Source organism: Trichechus manatus, unplaced genomic scaffold (assembly GCF_000243295.1).
Source record: "Trichechus manatus latirostris isolate Lorelei unplaced genomic scaffold, TriManLat1.0 scaffold00019, whole genome shotgun sequence".
NCBI lineage: Eukaryota > Metazoa > Chordata > Mammalia > Sirenia > Trichechidae > Trichechus > Trichechus manatus.
In genome coordinates this window covers 24184973-24208748 of record NW_004443955.1, presented here as the reverse complement: position 1 = coordinate 24208748, position 23776 = coordinate 24184973, and the positions used below count along the sequence as shown (strand labels likewise).

At 39.3% G+C, this 23776-nt stretch overlaps 1 protein-coding gene and 1 non-coding gene across 4 annotated transcripts in view; both read right to left on the bottom strand.

The window, feature by feature from the left end:
• Positions 1-23776, bottom strand: part of AKAP13 (A-kinase anchoring protein 13) — a 391580-nt gene that overhangs the window by 325424 nt on the left and 42380 nt on the right. The window lies entirely within an intron of this gene.
• On the bottom strand, positions 18830-18938 carry LOC111819853 (U6 spliceosomal RNA). The gene has a single exon (XR_002823426.1). It is a non-coding gene; the product is annotated as a U6 spliceosomal RNA (small nuclear RNA).

Here is a 23776-nt window from a genome sequence, read left to right as displayed (position 1 = left end):
TGGAAACTCTATGGGCCAGTTTTACTCCATCCTATAGGGTCACTATGAGTCAGAACAGACTTGACAGCTATGGGTTTGGTTTTGGGTTTTTTGGATTTTACTTACAATAAGAAGGGTGAACTTACTAAAGTTCAGAATGAAAAGCCAAAAAGGGTATGATTCTTTACTCCAAAAATGATCTAAAACTTAGAAAAATGCTACGGACTACAAAAAGGGCTTTTGTTTTTCCAATTACGTTTGAGGCAAGACAAACAAGGAAGATAAGTGCTCAGCTGCTAACTGCAAGGTCGGTGGTTCGAACCCATCCAGCAGCTCCATGGGAAAAAGCTCTGACAATCTACTCCATAAAGATTACAGCCTAAAAATTCTATGGGGTTGTTCTACTCTGTCATATAGGGTCGTTATGAGTTGAAAGGCATTCAACAGCACCTAATAAGACACACTGCTCAAAGTGGTGCTGTACAAAAGGAAGTACATAAAAGAGCTCCTCAACTACTTCATTTCCTCCTTTTCTTCCAATGAGAATGAACACCAGACTAGATAATGTAGAATAAATAACAGCAAAAAAAGAATTAACATCCCAAGATACAGAGACAGTGTCAGAGTGTCTGACTTAAAGGAGTTTGTGCCAGGCCACGAAGATATTCCTTGAGTCCTAAAAGAAGATTATTTAAGAATAAAAGAGATGGAAGATTAGGAAACAACAAGAGTAATTTGTGATAAAAGGGTAGATTCCATAATCTGTAATCTACTGGATTTTATCTCAATGCCAGACAGAAATTTAGTAAAGGAATATTTTGTGAGCCTTAGAAAGGTAAGCAATCTTCTAAAAACCTAGCATATGCCCATGAATAAAATATGCCAGACTGAGTTCATTTTTCTTTTCTCTTTTTTTTTTTTTTTAATTTAACATATGTTAACTTTTTTCATTCAATGGATTAATAGCAGAGATTAAAGAAAAACCAAACACTTCGTGGACAGAGTAGCAGAGGCGGGAGTCTGGGGACCATGGTTTCACGGGCCATCTAGGTCAACTGCCATAACAAAGTTTATTAAGAAAATGTTCTGCATTCCACTCTGGTGAGTGGCGTCTGGGGTCCTAAAAGCTTGCATGCAGCCATCTAAGATGCATCAGTTGGTCCCAACCCACCTGGAGCAAAGGAGAATGAAGAACACCAAAGACAAAAGAAAAATATTAGTCCAAGAGACAAAAGGGGCCACATAAACCAGAGACTCCATCAGCCTGAGACCAGAAGAACTAGATGGTGCACAGCTACCACCAATGACCACCCTGACAGGGAACACAACAGAGAGTCCCTGACGGAGCAGGAGAAAAGTGTGGTGCAGAACTCAAATTCACATTAAAAGACCAGACTTAATGGTCTGACTGAGACTGGAGGAACCCTCGAAGTCATGGCCCCTGGACACTCTGTTAACCCAAAACTAAAACCATTCCTGAAGCCCACTCTTCAGACAAAGATTAGAATGGACTATAAAACATAAAATATTACTCGTGAAGAGTGTTCCTTCTTAGTTCAAGCAAACACATGAGACCAAATGGGCGGCTCCTGTCCAGAAGCAGGCTGAGAAGGGAGGAAGGGATAGGAGCTGGTTGGATGGACACGGGAAACCCGAGGTGGAAAGGGGGAGTGTGCTGTTGCATTATAGGGTTTGCAACTAGTGTCGCATAACAATATGCGTATAATTTTTGTATGAGAAATTAACTTGAGCTGTCAATTTTCACCTAAAGCACAATTAAAAAAAAAAAAAAAAACCAAAAACTTTGTCTGTATGTCACCAAAACACTTGCCAAAATCTCCCATGATACTTTTGTGAACAAACTGAAGATATCAGTAGCTTCAGGCATTAGCATAGTGTGACTAAAATCCACCACCCCCCCGCCCCCAGCACATCCTTTTGTCCGTGCTTATAGGCCACAGCATGTACTTCTAGTATAAAGCATGTTGTTTTTCTAGGAATTTTGGGAAGCAGTGTGGAAGAACATGTCCAGCAAGCTCAACCGTATAATGCTGGCACCCTCAACCCATAAAGGTTTCACAAAGAGCAATGAAAATTTATGAATATCCACAAGGAGCAGATTTCTAATATAGGCAACTGCAACTCTTTTGTACCTTCACCCCCATAAAATTCTGATGAATATTTTTACCAAGGACTTGAAAACTTTAGTGATAAATGATCATATAAAAATATTAATATGTTAGAAGGAAGACTGAAGATCAAAAATCCCTGAAAGGCTAAAAGGACATTCCAAGGATGTATGTGAGAAGCCAAACCTACCAAGATGAAATTTAATACAGATGCAAGTGAACCCTGCACTTCGGATCTACTTCAAAACACCCAAACAGAAACCACAGAAGAAACCTCTCTTAAGGTAGCATACATGCACAGAAATAGACTTGTGATTTTTAATGGCCAAAGATCTCTCCTCTGTCAATAAAATGAATTAGGGTTCTCAGGTTAAAGGAGGGACTAATCTGGCTCAATTTCTTGAGCTGGCTATTAAGAGACCACACTAAAAAAGTGATCTTAAGCTTCAGAGAGCTTAAATGAGTTATTCAAAATAAAACAGATATTAAATGTTAGGTCGAGATGACTGCTAAAGATTTTAGAAAATGTTCTAAAACTGATCATAGAGATGGTTGCACAACTCTATGAATTACTAAAAAGTCATTGAGTTGTACAATCTAAATGAGCAAATTAAAAGTATAGTATGTGAATTGCATCTCAAAAAGCTGTTAAAAAGAATGTTAATGTTAAGAGTCAAGTCAGGCATATATCCTTTCCATCTTATTGAAGAACTACTGTTTCAGAAATAAATACATTATTTTAAAAAGCAAATCAGGGGTTTTGTCATTCTCTGACTACACATCTACTTTTTTTGGTTTATCTCATTCCCCACTCCTTCCTTAAATAAAGTTCAGAAAGCAGAATAAAGAACATTAAAGCCTGTCGAGTAGCTCACCAAAACCCAATGAAGTCACGGAAACTATGGCTGAAGTCTTCCCACACCATGTTTGATTTGGCGTTACTTTGCTCCAAAACAAAAAAAGGGTACCTCCTTTACCTGGCTTGCATTTCCAAGGGTATAACCAACTTCCACAGTCTAGAATAACATTATCCAACACATCCTTCAAGATTCAATTTAAAGTCCATGTCTCTGCTGTCATCAGTATACTCTATTCTCCAACTCCATTTCTCTGTCTTCATTACAAAATTATAGCTACTTCTATGAAGAAAAAAGGGGGGGAAAGTTGCCGTCAAGTCAATTCCAACTCATGGCAACCCCACATGCATCAAACTAGAACTCTGTGCTCCATAAGGTTTTCATAGGTTTGACCTTTTGGAAGTAGATCACTAGGCCTTTCTTCTGAGATACCTCTGGGTGGATTAGAATAGCCAACCTCTCAGTGAGTAGTTGAGCACTTAACTGTTTGCACCACCCAGGAACTACTATTTCTACACAGGCTACATAATTGTTTTATACATATCAGAATGCTACTTTTGTGATCTCAAATTACATAAACTTCACATATTCATTCAACTAATAAATACCAAATGCCAGAAGATATACCAGGGGTATGGATACAATGATAGGTCCTTAGAGGGCTTAGTCTGTACCCTCAGAGGGCTTACACGTCAGTGAGGGACAAAATAAAATAACCATGCAAATAAATGAAAACATGCAACTAGGACAAATATTATGAAGGTAAGGTATTGGTATTATGAGAACAAATAACAGGGAGATTTCACCTGGTAGGGTAAGTGAAGGAAAAGCTTCCCTGAGGAAGCGAATGGCTAGGCTAAGAGCTGAGAAACAAATAAAGGCAGAGAATAAGAACCTTCCAGGTACATGGAAAATATACAAACATATGGAAATTAAACACCACACTATTAAACTACCAATAGGTTAAGGGAGAAATCACAAATTTCTTAAGAGTAAAATAAAAGTGAAAGCACAACATACCAAAACTTACGGGGTGCAGTGAAGGCAGTACTAAGGGGGAAACTTATAGCAATAAATGCCTACATAAAAAAATAGAAAGATCTCAAATTAACAGCCTAATTCGACAACTCCAGGAACTAGAAAGAGAAGAGTAAACTAAGCCTAAACATACAAGAAGTAAGGAAATAACAAAGATCAGATCAGAAATAAATAAAATCAAAAACAGAAAAATAGAGACAATCAGTAAAACCAGAAGTCAGTTCTTCAAAAAGATCAATAAAATTGACAATCAGTGGTTAAAAATCTCCCAGCAAAAAAACTCCTGGATGAGATGGCTTCGCTGAGGGATTCTACCAAACATTTAAAGAAGAATTGATACCAATCCTATTTAAACTCTTTGAAAAGATAAAGAAAGAATATTACCTAATTCCTTCTATGAAGCAAACATAACCCTGATAGCCAAACCAGATGATGACACCCCCCCAAAAAAGAAGACTACAGGCCAGTATCTCTTATAAATACAGATGCAAAAATCCTCAACAAAATACTAGGGAACAGAACCCAAAAGCATATTAAAAGAGTCATACACCATGACCAAGTGAGATTTATTCCAGGAATGCAGGGATGGTTCAACATTAGAAAATCAACCAACATAATACATATAACACAGGAAAAGAACCACATATCATCTCTATGGATGCAGAAAAAGCATTTGATAAAATTCAACTCTCCTCTTGATGAAAACCCAAAAGAAGATTACAATAGAAGGGAAACTCCTCAATATGATTCACAGCATATATGAAAAGCCAACAGCCAACATATACTTAATGGAGAAAGACTGAGAGCTTTCCCCTTAACATCAGGAATAAGACAAGGGTACCCACTCTCGACACTTCTATTCAATATTATGTTAGAAGCCCTAGCCAGACCAATAAGACAAGAAAAAGAAATAAAACGTATCCAATTGGAAAAGAAGTACTCCCAGATGATATTACCCTGTATACAGAAAATTTCAGAGTCCATGAGAAAACTTCTAGAGCTAATAGAGGAATTAAGCAAAGTTGCGGAGTACAAAGTCAACAAACAAAAATCAGTCGGGTTTCTATCAACAATGAGAAATCTGAAAGGGAAATTAGGGAAACCATTCCATTTACGACAGCATCTAAGAGAATAAAACCTCTAGGAATAAATCTAACCAGGGACATGAAGGACTTACACAATGAAAACTACAAAATACTACTGGAAGAGACCAAAGTAGACTTAAGTAAATGGAAATATGTTCCATGTTCACAGGTTGGAAGACTTAATATTGTTAAGATATCAATACTACCCAAAGCAATCTATAGATTCAATGCAATCCCAATCAAAATTCCAATGGCCTTCTTTACAGAAATAGAAAAACCAATCTTCAACCTTATACGGAATGGGAAGAGGCCCCAAATAGCTAAAACAAAGTTGAAAGAAAAGAACAAAGTAGGAGGCCTCACACTTTCTGATTTTAAAACATACTATACAGCTACAGTAATCAAAGCAGCCTGGTACTAGTGTAACAGTAGAAACACAGACCAATGGAACAGAATTGAGAGTCCAGAAATAAACCCACATATCTATGGTCAACTGATTTATGACAAGGGTGCTAAGCCCATTCGATGGGGAAAGAAGAGTCTTTTCAATAAATGCCATTGGGAAAACTGGATTTCCAGGAAACAGGATCCATGTCTCACGCCTTACACAAAACAAATTTGAAATGGATTAAGGACCTAAATATGGAAACCAAAACCATAAAATTCTTAGAACAAGAAGCAGGGGCAATGCTGCCAGGCCTAGCTTTCAACAATGGATTGTCTAATATAATACTAAAAGCAAAAACAGCAAAAGACAAAATAAATAAATGGGAACTCGTAAAAATTAAAAGCTTTTTTCATCAAAAGACTTTAGCAAAAAAGTAAAAAGAAAACCCACCAAATGGGAAAATATCTTAGGAAACCACATATCTGACAAGAATCTAATAACCAAAATAGACATAAAACTTCAACAGCTTGACAACAAAAAAACAAATAACCCAATCATAAAATGGGCAAAGGACTTGAATAGACATTTCACCAAAGAGGACATTCAAATACTCACCAAATATACGAAAAGATGCTCAGCGTCATTAGCCATCAGAGAGAGGCAAATCAAAACCACAATGAAGGAGGCGGAGTCAACATGGCACTACAGACAGAAGCATCATGCTGTCCCTCCACAGCAAAGACCCGAAAAACTAAAACAGAGACAAACGTCAGTCCTGGAACCGTAAGCATCAAATGAAGAGATAAAGAACTCAACCAAGCACGGAATGGAATAAGAAACTGAGAGAACAGAGAGCGAAGAGTGATACCTGCAGAGGTCCCCTATCAGCTAACGCGGCACAGATTCACCATCCTGGACTCCTGTCGGAGATCAGCAGACAGGAAATACAGGCAAGTAACTTCACGGAGCTTGCAGCAGGAAACAGAGCACCCGGTAACCAGTGATATATGCTTTCTAACCCCTCCATCCTTCTCCTCCATGCTTGACCTCTGCTGCTTCCTAGGTGGCTGCAGTCACTCTGCCGGCCAGGAAGTGTAGGGTCCATGCCGACAGGATTCTCCCCTCCCACATCAGAGACTGGTGGACAGGGAGTACGGGAAAGCAGCTTCATGGAGCTCCCAGCAGGAGACAGAACAACCGGTAAACAGCGATATACGCTTTCCCACCCCCCGTCCTTCCTCTTGCCCACCACTCCCCCCAGCTTGGCCTCCTCTGCTTCCTGCCAGCCACAGTCTCTGGGCCGGGAGGCACCAGCTTCAGCCCTGTGCCACTTGGATTTGCCCTGTAGACAATGGCCAGCTCCCCGAGTGCCATTTGTTTGTTATTGGTGTTGCTTTTCTCTGCTTCTTTTGGTTTCTTCCACGTCTCTCACCACCTCCCCCTCCTTTCTCTCGAACACCTGGCTACTTGTGTCCTCTTTGCTTCTTCTTGAAAGGCTGTGAAGTGCCACTCCACTGGGGAACTGCTTCCCCGACCCCCATCGCCATGCTGATGGGATCCCCAGGGCTTTGTTTTGTTTTCTTTTGTTCTGTTGTGTTTTGTTTGTTGGTTGGTTGGTTTTCTTTTTCTTTTCACATCTTGGGAGCCCCTTCTAGCCGGGATCTACTGTGCAGCTTGGGAGCCACTTCCCCAGTCACAGCAGCCGCACCAGTGAAATCCCTGGGGGCATTTTTTTTTCTTTTTTCCTTTTTGTCTTTCTTCATTTCTCAGTTTCCTGTCTCTCTATATTTACTGTCTTTTCCTGTCTCCTGAATACCTAGCACTGTGTGACATCTCTACCCCTTCGGGCCAGGCTGTAGTTCGAGTCCAGGGAGCCACTTCCCCGGTCTTTGCAGCTGCACCAGTGGGATCCCTGGGGGCTTTTCTTTTAACCTTTTTGCTTTTCTCCGTTTCTCAGTTTCTCATCTCTCCACTCCAATAACAAGCTCCCTTAGCACTCTTTTTTTGTTTCTTTGCTCTTGGCTCCTGTTTCTCTCTCCTCTTTGCCATACCCATCTTAGCTCCACACATCACAATCTCCCCCCTCCTTCCTGCCTACCTGCACCATGCACTGAACATCACACCCCCGAGCAGCACAAGCATGGACTACCGGAACATGCTCTGCACTGATTCCTGGCCCGCCCTGTCGGCCCCAGTACATGCCACAAACAACCCATCCCAGCCCCTCCCCTTCAGCTGGACCTGCCCTGCTGCACCATAGCTGAGTGACTGGTCCTGCCCATTGGACAAGGAGGTGAAAAGTATTGTGCCCAAAGATGAGAAAACAACAAAAAACACACAGCCCACCTGCTCAGACATAACCAAATGAAACAAAAAAGCAGGATGGAACAAATCTACAATCAATAAATGAATAAAATAACTACCGAATGTCCCAAAGACAGCAGACAATATCAAAACATATTTAAAAAACAGGACAGGATCATTCCAGTAGGTGTCCAAAATAAAACACCAGATGATGTTCCAGTAGAAGAAAAGGCACTAGAACTATCTGATAGGGAACTGCAAACCTCTAATACTAAGAGCTATGCAAGAGTTGAAGCAAAACGCAGACAAAAATGATGAAAAAATAGACAAATTCATGGAAAATACAGACAAAAAAAATGGAAGAATTCAGGAAAATACGGGAACAAAATGTCAAAATAAAATTCACAACTAGAAATCATACAAAAACAACAATTAGAAATCCAAAAGATAAACAACAAGATCTCAGAAATGGACAGTGTCATAGAAGGGCTGAGGAGCAGGTTTGAAATGGTGGAAGACAGGATCAGTGAAATTGAAGACAAACACTTGGATACAACTCTGTTTAAGGAAAAATCAGAAAAAAGAACCAAGAAAAATAAAGGAACCCTGACAATGATGTGGGATACAATCAAAGCAAAAATATGCAAGTGATCGGAGTTCCAGAAGAGGGGGAGAAAACGGAAAACACAGAATCATTGAAGAATTGCTGACAGAAAACTTCCCTAATACCATGAAAGATGAAAAGCTGACCATCCAAGAAGCTGAACGAACCCCATATAGGACACACCCCAAAAGAAAATCACCAAGGCATATCATAATCACACTCCCAAAACCAAAGAAAGAATCCTGAGAGCAGCTTGAGAAAAATGAAAAGTCACATACAGAGGAGAAACAATAAGACTAAGCTCTGATTATTCGGCAGAAACCATGCAGGTAAGAAGGCAATGGGATGACATATATAAAACCTTGAAAGAAAAAAATTGCTAACCAAGAATAATACATCCTGCAAAACTCTCATTCAAGTATGATGGTGAAATTAGGGCATTTCCAGATAAACAGAAATTAAGGGAATATATAAAAACCAAACCAAATTTACAGGACTTATTAAAGGGCGTCGTTCAGTCTGAGAACAAACAACATCAGACCACAGCCTGAATCTAGGACGCAAGATTGTACCAGTCAGATAATAACCTAGGAAATGAACTCTCAAGGACTATCCAAAACCAAAAGAATTACAACAGGGAACCAGAGAGGTTAATCTGTAAATGACAACAACATCAGAACAATAAAAGAGGGGATAAACAGTGGAGGTAAACAACTTTCTAAAGGAGAGAAAAGCAAGGTGATACCACGTAATAATAGACTGGTTCAAACCTAGGAAGATAAGAGTAAATTTCAAGGTAACCACAAAGAAAGTTAACATACCTACTCATCAAAATGAAGAAGAAAAACCTAAAGTCTCAGTTAAAAACAAAATCTACAAAAGCAAATGAAAAAATATCCACAAACAAAAGGAATTCAGCACAGGAGAGTAAAAGGAACAAAGAAAACATCAGCACCACAAAAAAAAAAGCACTACAAAATGACAGCAATAAACTCATACCTATCAATAATTACACTGAATGTAAATGGCCTAAATGCACACATAAAGAGACAGACAGTGACAAAATGGATAAAAAAACAGGATCCACCAATATGCTGTCTACAAGAGACACACCTTAGAAAACCACAGTGAGATACCACTTCACTCCCACTATGACGGCTAAGATGGAGGGGGAAAAAAATACAGAAAATAACAAATGTTGGCCAGGATGCGGGGAAATTGGAACCCTTATCCATCACTGGTGCGAATGCAAAATGGTACAGCCATTGTGGAAAACAGTGTGGTGGTCCCTCAAAAAACTAAAAATAGAACTACCATATGACCCAGCAATCCTACTCCTAGGTATATACCTAAAAGACTTGAAAGCAGAGGACTTGTACACCAGTGTTCACTGTGGCACTATTCACAATGGCCAAAAGGTGGGAATAACCTAAATGTTCACCAACAGATGAATAGATAAACAAAATGTGGTATATACATACAATGGAATACTACTTAGCAAGCAGGGGAAATGAAGTCTTGATCGATGCTATAGTATGGATGGGGCCTGAAGACATTATGCAGAGCAAAACAAGGCAGTCACAAAAGGACAGATATTGTATGACCTCACTTATATAAACAGAGAAGAAAAGGCAAATGTATACAGACTAAAGTTTATTAGTGGTTACCAGGGGCAGGAGGGTGAAAAGGGGGGTTAATGGTGATGGAAAAATCACATTAAGGGTACAATTGCACAGCCGATTATTGTAAATGCTGTTAATAAGCTGGAAACCCTGGTGGCGTAGTGGTTAAGAGTTCAGCTGCTAACCAAAAGGTCAGCAGGTCAAATCCACCAGGCATTCCTTGGAAACTCAGTGGGGCAGTTCTACTCTGCCCTACAGAGACACCATGAATTGGAATCAACTCGACGGCAATGGGTTTTTTATGATTAATAAGCTGTACACCTGTAGAAAGTTGAACTGGCAAAACAACGATGATAAACAAAAAACAAAAACGGAGTAGCTGCTGGGGCTGCTTATGAATAACCACACATCTCATGGGATATGGTTGCTTGGTTTGAAGGTTTAGGATCATAGTTTCATGGGGACCCAGTTAATTGACCTAATAACGTGTTTAGTGCTTTTGTTCTACCTCCTAGTCTGATGTGTACTGCCTGGGGTCTGCAAAGCTTACAAGCAGCCATCCAAGGCACAACAGTTGGTCTCTATTCACCTTGAGCAACAGAGGAAGAAGAGTCAGGAACAGGAGGAGGATATGGAATGTGTGGCTAATCGCCTCCATGAACAACTACCTCCTTTGCCACAAGACCAGAACTGGATGATACCAAGCTACCATTACTGCACATTTTAATCAAAGATTCCATAGAAGAATCTTGATCAAAAGGGAGAAAATGCAGATAAGAATTTCAAATTCTCATGGACTCCAGACTTCCTAGAGCCATGAAGGTTTGATGAACCACTGAAACTATTGCCCTGAGATAATCTTTAAACCTGAAACCAAAAATATCCCCTAAAGTCTTCTTAAAACCCAGCAATACTTTAGCTTAACTAGTAAAACAGGTCTGCCTTGAGCATTATGCTCTTTTAAGAACTATCTATATGGGATCAAACTGACAACAGCAATTAGAAAAATAAGATAGGAACCTTAGGGGATAATGAGTTTGTGTTAATAGGAGAGGAACAACTCAGAAAAGGAGAGTGAGAATCGTTGCACAACTCAAAGAATGTAATCAGCATCCCTGAATTGCACATGTAGAAACTGCTGAATTGCTGAATGTTTTGCTGTGTATATTCTCAACAACAACAAAATTGTTTTTAAAAAAAAAATCCTCACAACAACAACAAAAAGACTCTATCAGGTACAAAGACCCCACAGCAGAAGAGAGTAGGTAAATTAAAAGAAGACATATGTGGCTAAAGCAAAAAGAACAAGGAATATTTTGTGAACTGAAGCTGGAGAAGTGTAGGGAACAGACCATTTAGTGTCTACTGTTGTTGTTGTTGGAAACCCTGATGGCATAGTGGTTAAGTGCTACGGCTGCTAATCCAAAGGTCAGCTGTTCAAACCTAGCAGGTGCTCCTTGGAAACCCTATGGGGCAGTTCTACCCTGTCCTATAGGGTCGCTATGAGTCAAAATTGAGTTAATGGCAATGGATTTGGTTTGGTTTTGGTTGTTGTTGTTAGCTACTAGACCCCGTGAAGTATTTTGGTTGTTAAGAGTAAAGGTTATGATCAACTTTAAAAGAATCACTTGGTTATATAGCATGAACAATAGAATGAAAGAAGGCAGAACTAGATACTGAGATTCTAGTTAGGAGGCTGTGGTACTAATTCAGGCAAGAGGTAAAGCTCTAGCTTTGGCAGTGATAATGAAGATGGAAAAAGGAGGGTAGACAACAGATATTTAGGATATTAAAAATCAACAAGATTTGTTGATAATATAATAAATATGGAGAGTGAGAAAGGAAGAGCACCAAGGATGATTTCTAGATTTTGCCTTGCCTGACTCGACTGCCAGTGATGCCATTTACTGAAAGTGGAATGAAGAGGATCATGTATCTGTGTGCCTGACTTTTTCCCCAGGAAGACTTTCATGAGGGCAGAGAACTTAAGACAGTCATATACTGGGTCCTCAAACACTAATTAACTGATTGGTGATGCACATCGGCAAGAGCCCTATTTAAATTATTTCAGACGCTCTGAGCCAATTTTCTGAGAAATTCTAGCTGGGCAAAAAAAAAAGGTGTTCATGAAAACTAATAATTAGCTAAAAGTGAGTGGCTACCACACATGCCAATCTGGAAGGCATACCTCACAAAAGCACAAGGTCAAAATACCATACATTCCCTCAAAACATGAGAGAGCTGTAAAATGCTATATGCTGGATTTCTACTTCCAGCCTATCCCTCTTTCTCAAAACTTTGAAACTCCAAAACCATTAGGCTTTTCTTTCTTGCATGAAATAATCAAGGTATTATTACATTCTCTGATCGGCAACTCCATGCATGTCGGAGTAGGACTATACTCCACAGGATTTTCAATGGCTGGCTTTTCAGAAGTAGATCACTAAGGCTTTCTTCCAAGGCACCTCTAAGTGGACTTGAACTGCCAGCCTTTCGGTTAGCTGCCAAGCACATTAATTCTCTGCACTATCCAGAGATTCGTAAAGTAGCTCCAAAAACCAAAACCAAATCCACTGCCATCAAGTCGACTGTAACTCCTGGTGACTCCATGTATTACAGGATAGAACCAAGCTCCACAGGGTTCTCTTGGCTGTAATCTTTATGGAAGCAGACTGTCATATTTTTCTTCCGTGGCACCGCTGGGTGTGTTTAAACTGCTATAATTTAGGTTTAAGTAGTCAAGCACAAACCATGTGCACCACTCAGGACCTTAATGTAGCTCTAAAACCAAACCAAACCAACTGCCATCGAGTAGATTCTGACTCATAGTCAGTCCCCCCTTATTTTATAGAAAATCAAAATAAGTCCCTCAAAGGTAACTTGTCAATGGCAGAACTGAATGAGACTCAGACTCTGACCACCCACTCCCACCAACGCTACACCTATACAAGAGGCAGAGGGAGGGGGTGAGGTAAGTGAGACACACACACACACACACACACACACACACACACACTCCCACACACACACTCCCACACACACACACACCTAGTCTGGGGTAGGCCACGGATGGTTTTTCCAACATGTGGTGTCTTCTAAAACTTTCTTGGCAATGATTACAGCAGCTGGCTGGAGTACTGGAAAAAATCAGTTCAATTAACTACAGCTCATCTTCAAGCCCCAGTACAGTCCATGCAGGCCACTGACAGCAGCATCTACACAGAGGAGGAGAATGTGGTAGGATGAGAAGAAAGCAAAAGGCACAAAATCTATTGCTGTGGCTCTACTTCCTACCTCATCTACAACCCAAAGGTGCACAGAGCTGTTCCAGCTTCACTCCCTGATCACCCGCCAAACTCAGAGCAAAGAAAAAGGAGAAGAGAAACTCAAATCAATTTTTGCTCAGTGGTTTTAAGGTTACTAGGAGCAAAGGCAAAGAATTTGCGAGAGTAAGTTTTAACTATGGTAGCCCTGGTGGCAGAACAGTTAAGCAACAAAGGCTGGCAGTTCAAACCTACACAGCGGCTCCACTGAAGAAAAGACCTGGCAATCTGCTTCCATAAAGATTACAGCCAAGAAAATCTTATGGGGCAGCTCTACTCTGCCACATGAGGTTGCTATGAATTGGAATCGACTCAATGACACTCAACAGTGAGTTTTAACTATGAGTTATTAGGCTCTGGATATACTAATTTACCATCTGGACTCATTTAGCTTACTACATACCAGGCTCTGTTAAAAAGGGTTTTTTTCACTTAAGAAATCATTGAATCCTCACAATAACTCTAAATGTTACCTCCACTTTACAGAAGAGGAAACAGAGCAACAGAGGAGTTGAATACATTGCCCCTAGTCACACAACCAGTAGTGGACAGCTAGTAACAAGCAGAGTAAGGTTCAGAACCCAGGCAGTCTGGCTCTAGAATCTATGCCCTTAATCATCACTGTACCGCCTCTCACAGAACGTATGGTGAAACTCGGATATTTACGCTGTCTTTAAAAGCACACTATTTATTTAAACAACATTTAATGATGTGGTGGATTTTAAATTAAATATTCTTCATCAGAGCCTAAAACTTTGGAAGGGGCTGGGCAAAGTGGGTAGGAAGAAAAGGCACGTTTACCCGGCCCAGCAAATGAGGTAATGTAACTCCAGACTGCGCCCACATTCAACAACTATCTTCTTATCCCACTCCCTCAGTTTCACCTATCACTTATATGCAGACCGCTCTCCACAATGACTCTCTAGCCCTAACTTCTCTTCTAAGCTCCCTACCCTAATTGCCAGCTGTCTAGCAGACACCTCCCCATGGATGTTCTGCACCAAATTCATTATCTACACCCAAGTCTATCCCCTCATTCTGTCCTATGACCCCATTAACGGCCTCACCACAAGCTCTCATGTAATTATTATTTTCTTCACCTCCTTCTTTCTTTCTCAAGAAATCCTATTTATTCTACCTCAACAAAGTCTCCTCATCCATCATAACTGCCCAAGTCCTCAGCCTCTCTCCTGAACCACTGCTTCCCTACTGTTGTCCCTGACTCCAAGCATAATCTATCCTTCACATTATCACAAGGTTCCACTTCCTACAATTTGGATATGATTTGTGTGTCAATTCTCTGATCAAATCTTTACATGGGATCCTTGCTTTTTTCACAACAAAGCCAAGCTCCCTAGTCCCAAATTACTAATCTTTTTTTTTTTCCTGATGCTACCACAACTCTAGCAATACTAGGCTGCTCACCAAGGCACTTCTACAACTAAGTCAAAAGAAACAGAAAAAACTTCAGGTTCAATGGCATTACTATGAGACAAATATTAATGATTTTTTGTTCTCTCCATTCCTGCCACATTCAATTAATTAATTTCATTTAATTTAATTTATAGCCTGACTTGTTTCACAGTTCGCTGATTATCTTTCTCCCCAAGCCAGTCTGTAAGTAAGTACTATCACAAAGATAAATCACAGTGCCATGGGAGCCCAAAGGAAGATGGAATTAAATATGCTTATCAGAGTACACTGCTATATAAACTATTTCCATGCTATGACAGGCAGCTAAGAAAATACAACTAGATGAATATTCTATTATTTCAGGAAACAGAATATTATAAATAACTACATTTTCTGGTTAAATTATTTCTGTATCAATGATTACTAAAAAGCCTAAGATGTACAGTTTACTTTTCTGTCTCCAAAGTTAAAACATGCCAATCAGTTTTCTCTGGGAGACTTTCAGGGATGGCGTTTGTGAGGTGGTGAGTCACCTAGCAAAAAGCAATTTGGCCTTTGGTCTTGGCTCCTGGGAGCTGACCACACCTGAAGCTAATGAGTAGGGGCTGACCAGACCAAGTGGGACCACCTGGGGTCCTGATGTTGACTAACCTTCAGGAGGCATGATGTAATCTAACATGGCCATGTGGGGAAACCAAGAAGAGCCCTGACCCTAAGGCTGAGATGAGCTTCCTGGTTGGCAAGAACATCTGCTCTAAGGAAGACAGCATACTCCCCTGAGACACAGAACCCACACTGGGACCCCTCCCAGACCTCACCCTATGCATCTCTTCATTTGTATCCTTTTTAGTTGTAATAAATCTGTAGTCATAAGTATGGCATACTTTGTGAGATTCTGTGAGTCGTTTTAGGGAATTAATGAACCCACCCACAGGGCAGTGAAAGCCAGCAGGGGCTGGCATCTGCCTATTTAGCAGTCTGAAGGAAGGCATTCTAACTTGTAAGCTCTGACCCAGTTCCAGGTGGCTAGGGTAGAGTGTCACTTGGGCACTGGTGACGTGGACGGAGAAGTAGGAAGGTGAGGACTGGATCCATCTTCACACTTTGAAGAATGGAGTCATGCAGTTAGCAAGTAAGCTGGTATTTACTCACTTTGCCCCTTGCTTAGTGTAGCATTATAGCCTATAATTCTCACTGTGATATCTAAAAATGTAGGTTTAGAGATAAAACCTTTACCTAGTGAGATGCCAAGTTGTTCACCATTTTCTCTGGTACTGTAGAGGCCTCAAAAAAAAATGCCTTTACACTGTGCTGTGTATTCATTAGAGTTATCCAGCACCTTTAAAAAAATGTAAATAACCCTAGGGAGGTTTCATTCCAAAGAACTGTTTTGATCAGACATTTTCCCAACACTTATCAGAGATCAGAGGACAAGGGCTTTTTGATTGATGGAGCACATAGAAAGAGGGAAAACAAGGGAACAGTTAAAGTATTATATACTTTAAGAGAAGACAAGACTTTAAATGGAAAAACAATACCCGTGACTCTGCAACTTCTCTCTACATTAATTTCCTCAGCTGTAAAACCATTTTCAGAACAGCTATGATGAGTGTACCACATGAAGAGTTAACTTCTGTAACGGGAATTGAATATCCAAGGCCAAGGGAGTTGGGGAAAAGTCTCCAGGAGATAAGAGGTCCAAACAGGAAAGTAGAAAGCCACAGAGAACTCAACTCACTCACCAGGAGTTTTGCTAGAGTCCTAGTGTTAACTTCGCTAAACTTTAAATTGTAATCCCTTCTCCACAAAACTTTTGTGGCCATGTTTTCAGAAAAAGATTAAAGCTGATTCTGTATTGTCTCTTAGGCATCCTAAAAGGACTACATTTTGTTTGTTGGTGTTTCACTATACCCCTAACAGCTTTTCTTCCCCATTTTTCTGAACATGCAAAAAGCAAAAATGGCAGTCAATGCAAAGTAAAGCTCTTACTCCAAACAACTCCTTACTCTTATGAGTATTCATTCTGCAACCAAGTCAAAAGTTCACTGGCACTAGAAAGATGTTTAAGTAAACAATTCACTTTTTACTTCCTTTATGATTCCTTTTCCACACCTCCTAAACCACCTTTTATCATTCTGCATCCTGATTCACTGGTCCAAATATGTTAAAATCAGTGAAGCTACCAAATTTGGATCTTTCTGTTTGTTTTTATGAGCATGATGTGGCAGTGAGGTGTTCTACTCTAGCCTTAGTTCTAATGTTCAGCCCAAACATAACATGTGTCAGGAATAAATGGATGGGAAAGCCCTAAGTCACTAAACAAAATAGTTTAGCCATTAACAGAATGAGTTAATATAAAGAACTGATTTGTAACTGTCCAGAGTCCAAACATCCCACCTCCCTTTGTACTCATTACACCCCCAAGCCTACGTCTGAATTACAAGAAAAAAAATTCTGCAGGCAAATGCCAATTGGGCGAGGAGGGGAGTTGGATTCCTGTACAAACATATCAACCAGACCGTTTCCAAAAAGGATACTATGGCAACAACATAAACAACTGATTAGAATAAGCTATTCTATTTGGTAAAGTGAGGGCCTCAATGGGAAAGCTGGCTGTCAAGAAGGCTTTGACTGTCATAAAAATCTCCTAAATGAAGGAAGAAGGAAAATGAGGCTCCAGGATCACTAATATCCTTCCCTTTTCTCCATGCTGTTTACATAAAAAGAGTACACTACAACTGATGCTTCTTAAACATTAACAAACAGCCAGGATAAAGAGACCGAATACCAAAACTAAAACTCAAATGCAAATAGTTTGAAGGCTGCCATGAACTGGAGGCGACTCTAAGACAACAATAACAGAAGAAGACAGAGGTTCTTCAAATACTGGCCCCTACAGGGTCGCTATGAGTGGGAATCGACTTGACAGCAACGGGTTTGGTTTAGGTTTTTTTTTTAATGGCAGACACTCTGACCATATCCCCAGAAACTTACCTCATAGTTCCACTAACAACAAAACTTGTTGTTAGGTGCCATCGAGTCGGTTTTGACTCATAGCAACCCTACAGGACAGAGAAGAAACTGCTCCATAGGGTTTCCAAGGAGTGGCTGGTGGATTTGAACTGCCAACCTTTTGGTTAGCAGCCGAGCTCTTAACCACTACGCCACCAGGGCTCCACACCAAAAATTAGGAATGCTTATATACCATAGAAGGATCTTTGTTGAGTCCGTTTACAGAAGAAACTGAGAAACTTGCCTGGGATTCACAGCTAGTTATTAGTTATTGCTTAATAAATTAAAATTGTTGATAAAATCAATCCAATTCAAGGAATTTTTCTTGTTAGACACTCCAGCTCTCCTCTTTACCTTTCTGTTCAGCTAACAAACGCCAAAGTTAAAATCAAGGCTCAGAGAGCATAGCACAGACAAAGGCGAAGAGAATCAGGCCGTAATTTGAGCAAGACATAATGGGACCTTGGGACTTCTAAATCTGATGGAGAATAAAAGGGAAAGGACATGAACCATAAGAAAAGCAGAATTACCCCCACCTTTCTTCTTCTTTTAAAAGCCCTTCAAGCCATAAAAGAAAGCACAGGTTGAAGATTTTAACTGAAAGATAACTAAGGCTTGCCTCATTTTCAGATCTATCATACACTGGGGCTAAGTAATTTTGGACAAATTATTTAGCCTGTAAAAGGGAATCAGGGAGGCAGGCAGAAAAGAAGAGAGAATAAAATTTTAATATTGTTTTAATACATTTTTAATATTTCATAAGGTTTTGTGAGGTACAAGGCCTGGCTCACAATAGATGCCCTTCAAATGTTAGCTTCTGTTTCTTTCCCTTCCGCTGAGAAATGCAATAAACAGGCCTGAATCCCTCAGTAGCTCCAAAAATTTTTCCAAGGAACCATGCTGTCCAGAGTCCATGTATCATTCACACAAAATTAAAAGTACTGTTTAGCTAAAATTAGAACAGCAAAGATCAGGGTAGAAAGCTTTTTTCTTTATACTTTTTTGTAATTTCCAAAGTTTCTACAATAAACGTTTTATAGTTAGAAACATTCATGCTAGGACTATTTTTTTTTCTTTAAATATGTAATGCTTCACGAATTTGTGTGTCATCCTTGCACAGGGGCCATGCTAATCTTCTCTGTACTGTTCCAATTTTACAGTATATGTGCTGTCAAAGTGAGCACGCTAGGACTATTTTTAACAAATGTTGAAGTTGCTTTATTCTATCCTAAGCTTATCCCAGCCTGTGTGTTAAAGTTTCATAACCATCCTCTGAGGGAGAGGATAACAGCATCTTCTTAACCAAAGCCAAGCTTGCTAAAACTCTCTTAATTGTTTACAAAGAGTCTGTAGATACCTTCTTAACAGGGAGAAATCAAGCAAAGGGCAACTGTGTGCAAGAGCTCCCTACAATAAGGCCAAGACAAAGACCAACTCCTTCCCTTCACCCTCCTCCAACTTCTTCAGACAATGAAGGCTTCTTCTCATTAGCATAACCAAGACTGAAAGTTAGTAATATAGCTTAAAAGGAAAAGAACTTAGAGTTTTCTCAACAAGTGACGCTAGAACAAGTAATATCCATATGCAAAAACATGAACTTGGGCTCTTGGCTCACATCAGACACAAAAATTAATCCGAAGATGGATCCTAGATATAAACTTAAGAGGTAAATATAAAACTTTTAGAACAAAGCATAGGAGAAAATCTTGTGACTTTGGCTAAGCAGCAGATGCCTTAGATATGATACTAAAAGTATGATCCATAAAATAAAAAATTATAAACTAAACTTCATCAGAATTGAACACTTTTATTCTTCAAACCACACCATTAAGAAAATAAAAAGACAAGCCATACGCTAGGGTAAAATATTTGTAAATCACGTATCTGATAAAAGATGTGTATCCAGAACGTATAAAAAATTCTTACAACTCAATAAGACAAAAAACAAAAAATGAGCAAAAGATTTTAACAGACACATCACCAAGAAAATAAACAAACGGCAAATAAGCACAGGAAGGTATTTAACATCATTAGTCACTGGGGAAATTCAAATTAAAACCACAATGAGATACCAATACACACCCACCGGAGTGGCTACGATAGAAAATACCAATACGAAGTGTTGGCAACTAGATGGAAAAACTGAACACTCATATGCTGCTGGTGGAAGTACAATGCATTTTTTATACCACTCCAGGATTTAAAAAAAAACACACACATTAAGCTATCCTCAAACTTAATTTTTGGCTTCTGAATGACCATCATTAATTTCCTCAGGACTAGGAAAAGAGAAAACTAAGTTTCCTCAAAATGAATGTATAACAAGAGTAAGTAGCTAGCTCTGGGAAAGGAGCTTTCCTAGGGAAAAAGAATAATGTGTGTCTGAGTTTGACACACAGCCCTGTTGACATCTTCGTGACTACTTAGAATCTTCCCTCATTTTGGTACCTGACTGATCTCAAGGTAAGTGAAAACTGGTTAATGAAAGAAAGATTCATCTAAACAATATCAGATAGAGCAATTTCTACCAAGAATACAGAAAGAAGAAAGCTATTTTATCTGTATGTCTACTGCCTGTTTAAGATTTTGCATCAGCTCTTGAGTATCAAATTCATGTCCCTCCCTGGGTAGGAATCAGGAGTTTACAATATAGTCATTTACAATAAAAGCAGCATTTTAGAAAATATGAATTAACTCCAGCAAAAGAAAAATTTTTCATTCATAAAACAGAAATATTTCCAATAAAACCTGGTGCTAAGGCTGTACAAGCAAGTCGACAACCTAAGCTAGCTGAGAACCTGCTAGTCAAAGTCAAAAGAAAAGGGAAAAGGGAAAAGATGATCTAGGTGTTTGCTCTGATGAAAGGGAGCGGCAGAGACGTTTGGACTGGTTCTTCTAGATGCATAAACTGGTTCAGCCAAAGCAATTGCTAAATATATAAAGCCTGGGCACAGTACAACATAAAGACAGATAGCTTTGTTGGGATGTTCTTTTTCCTTCACAGGGAATTTCCAAACTCTTGAGTAATTTTTCAGTGACATCCTGGTTTTAACAAAACCACAGCAGATCTGGTCTAACACAAACACCCTACGTGTTTAGCATGCTTTGCTAATAATATGAAAGAATGGTCAGGACTGAGTTCAGACAAGAAAACAAAGGCCAGAGTTTGTGGGCTGACTAGTATTTTTATCACTTCAAGAGGGGTCTAAATTCAGTGCAATATTTTTTTAGCTGATATTTTCCACCTGTAAATCAGGAAAAGGTAGAAAACAAAAAATGTCCATTGCTGACAAAGATGTGGTGAAACAAGTATTCTCATATTCAGGTGATGGGTATGAAATAAAAAGTGCCCACAAGCATTTTGGATAAAATTTAACATGTGTGGAGAAAGTTGAAAATGTTCAAACATTAACCTAGTAATTTCAATTTACAAGAAGGAAATGCTGTTGGAATCGAAGGAAAAACTGTTGGGGAAAAAAGAAGAATTAAATGGCCAATAATTAAGAACTGTTGAAATCAATTATAGTAACTCCAAATAATATAATTATGCTATCTGTTAAAATAACATTCAAGAACTGTGTAACATGAGAACACAGTATTATATTAAAAACACGGAAAAGAAAATTGTAAATCCAATCTGATCTTCTAAACTGTGTATTACGACACAATGTATAGGAGAGAAAAATGCTAGAAGAAAACCAAAAGGTTAAGTACCTCTAGGTAATGGGATTTATAGGTAATTTTTTCCTACGTTATATACAGTCCGGAATTTACTTATCACCTATATAACTGGGAACCAACTCGACAGCACCTAACAACAACTGGGAGCCAACTCAATGGCACCTAACAACAATATAACTGGGAGCCCTCCACCCCCAACTTTTGAAAATGTAACTGCAAGTGCTATCATCCATAATAAATAAAGTTGTTAGAAATTCCTGCCCAGAGCCTCCCTCAATGGTTTTCTGTTCCTATAAAGCACACTTACTTCTTACTGATCGACTATTTCATTATCCAACATTTCACATTTACTACAATAGTAAAAAATCTGCTAAATGACTATTACGTGCACTAATGTACATCTGGCAGTAATGAACACCGTACAAGGCGAGAGTAACACTGGCTGTGATAGTTAAGGTTATGTGTTAACTTGGCTGGGCCATGATTCTCAGCTGTTACGGCAGTTATGTAATAATGCAGTCATCCTCCATTTTGTGATCTGATGTGGTCATTATCCATTTTCAAATAATGTCAATTTTCACATAATGACCTGGTCTTTGGAACCTAACTATGTCAATAAGTGAGGACAGAGTGTAATATGAATGTAAATAATGGCGATACGTCCATGGCAACACTGCCAGGATCATGGATCATTTTTCTTACCCTATATTAGTTTAATAAAGTCCAATTTTGCAAAGTGAACAAAAATCTAGTGGTATAATGACGCTTACATTCCTCTAGGTCTTTTTTTAGATAATAAAGTTTTTCCTGGCTACCACATTAAAGTAATAAACTTTTTTTTCTTTTTTAATAATTTTATTGTGCTTTAGGTGAAAGTTTACAGGACAAGTTAGTTTCTCATACAAAAATTTATACACAAATTGTTCTGTGACGTTGGCTGCAATCCCCACAATGTGACAGAACTCTCCTCCTTTCCACCCTGGGTTTCCCGTGCCCATTCATCCAGTTTTCCTGAATTCTCATCTTGCTTTTGGGCAGGAGTTGCCTACTTGGTCTTGTATATTTGACTGCATTATGAGGCATGTTCCTCACGTGTGTTATTATTTCATAGGCCTGTCTAATCTTTATCTGAAAAGTAGGCTTTGGGAGTGGCTTCAATTCTGAGTTAGTAGGGTGTCCAGGGCCATAGTCTCGAGGGTTCCTCCAGTCTCTGTCAAACCAGTAAGTCTGGTCATTTTTTGTGAATTTCAATTTTGTTCTACATTTCTCTCCTGGTCTGTCCACGACTGTCTATTATGATCCCTGTCACAGCGGTTGGTGGTGGTAGCATAGCACCATCTAGTCCTTCTGGGCTCAGGCTGGTGAAGTAATAAACTCTTAAGAGTCTCTTTCTACACCTAGAACTTTCCCAGAATAGTAAAGGCATCAACTGGTGATTACTGATCACCAGTAAGCTGATACAGAATGATGCCCTGACAGGGATTCATAGAATTCTCCCACATTCTACAAGCCACTCCTGCATAAAAAATGTTTCAGCCACCCTCAAATTCAATCAACATTTAAAAAAAAAAAAAAAGAACTGGCAGAGGCATAGACAGAGCTCCAGGGGTTACAAAAATATGGTGAAAAAAAGATAATCCAACACAAATATGTGTTAGCTTACATTTTTTCCTGATTGAAGGAAAAATACATTTTTATAGCAGATAAAAAGTGGACAGGAATTTGCAGCCAAAATAAACTATAAAGTTAGGCTAAGTTAGGAATGAGTTGAGACAGCTAAAAAAGAAGTTGTTTTCTATTGTTCTTAGGCTAAAGAACACATTCTATCGAAAAGGAAGAAAGGAGAACTAAACCCCGCTGCCATCAAGTCGATTCCAACTCATAGCAACCCTATAGGACAGAGCAGAACTGCCCCCCAGGGTTACCAAGGAGTAGCTGGTAGATTCGAACTGCCGACCTTTTGGTTATCAGCTGAGTTCTTAACCACTGAGCCACCAGGGCTCCAAGGTAGCTGCTAAGCCGCAAGAAACTACTTAACACTTGAAATGTGACTAGCCCAAACTGAGATGTGCTCTAAGTGTAATACACATTTATTTTGAAGACCTGCTATAAAAAAAGAATGTATCTTGATTTTTTATGTTAATTACATGTTAAAATGAAAAATTTTCATACATTGGGTTAAATAAGTTATTATTAAAATTAATTTCACCCGTTTTTTGTTCTGTTTTCTTTTTCCTTTTTTTATGTGACTACTAGAAAACTTTAAATTACGTATGTGCTTGACATTGTATCTCTTCTGGCCAGTGCTGGGCTGGAGTCACACAGACCTGTGGTGAATTCC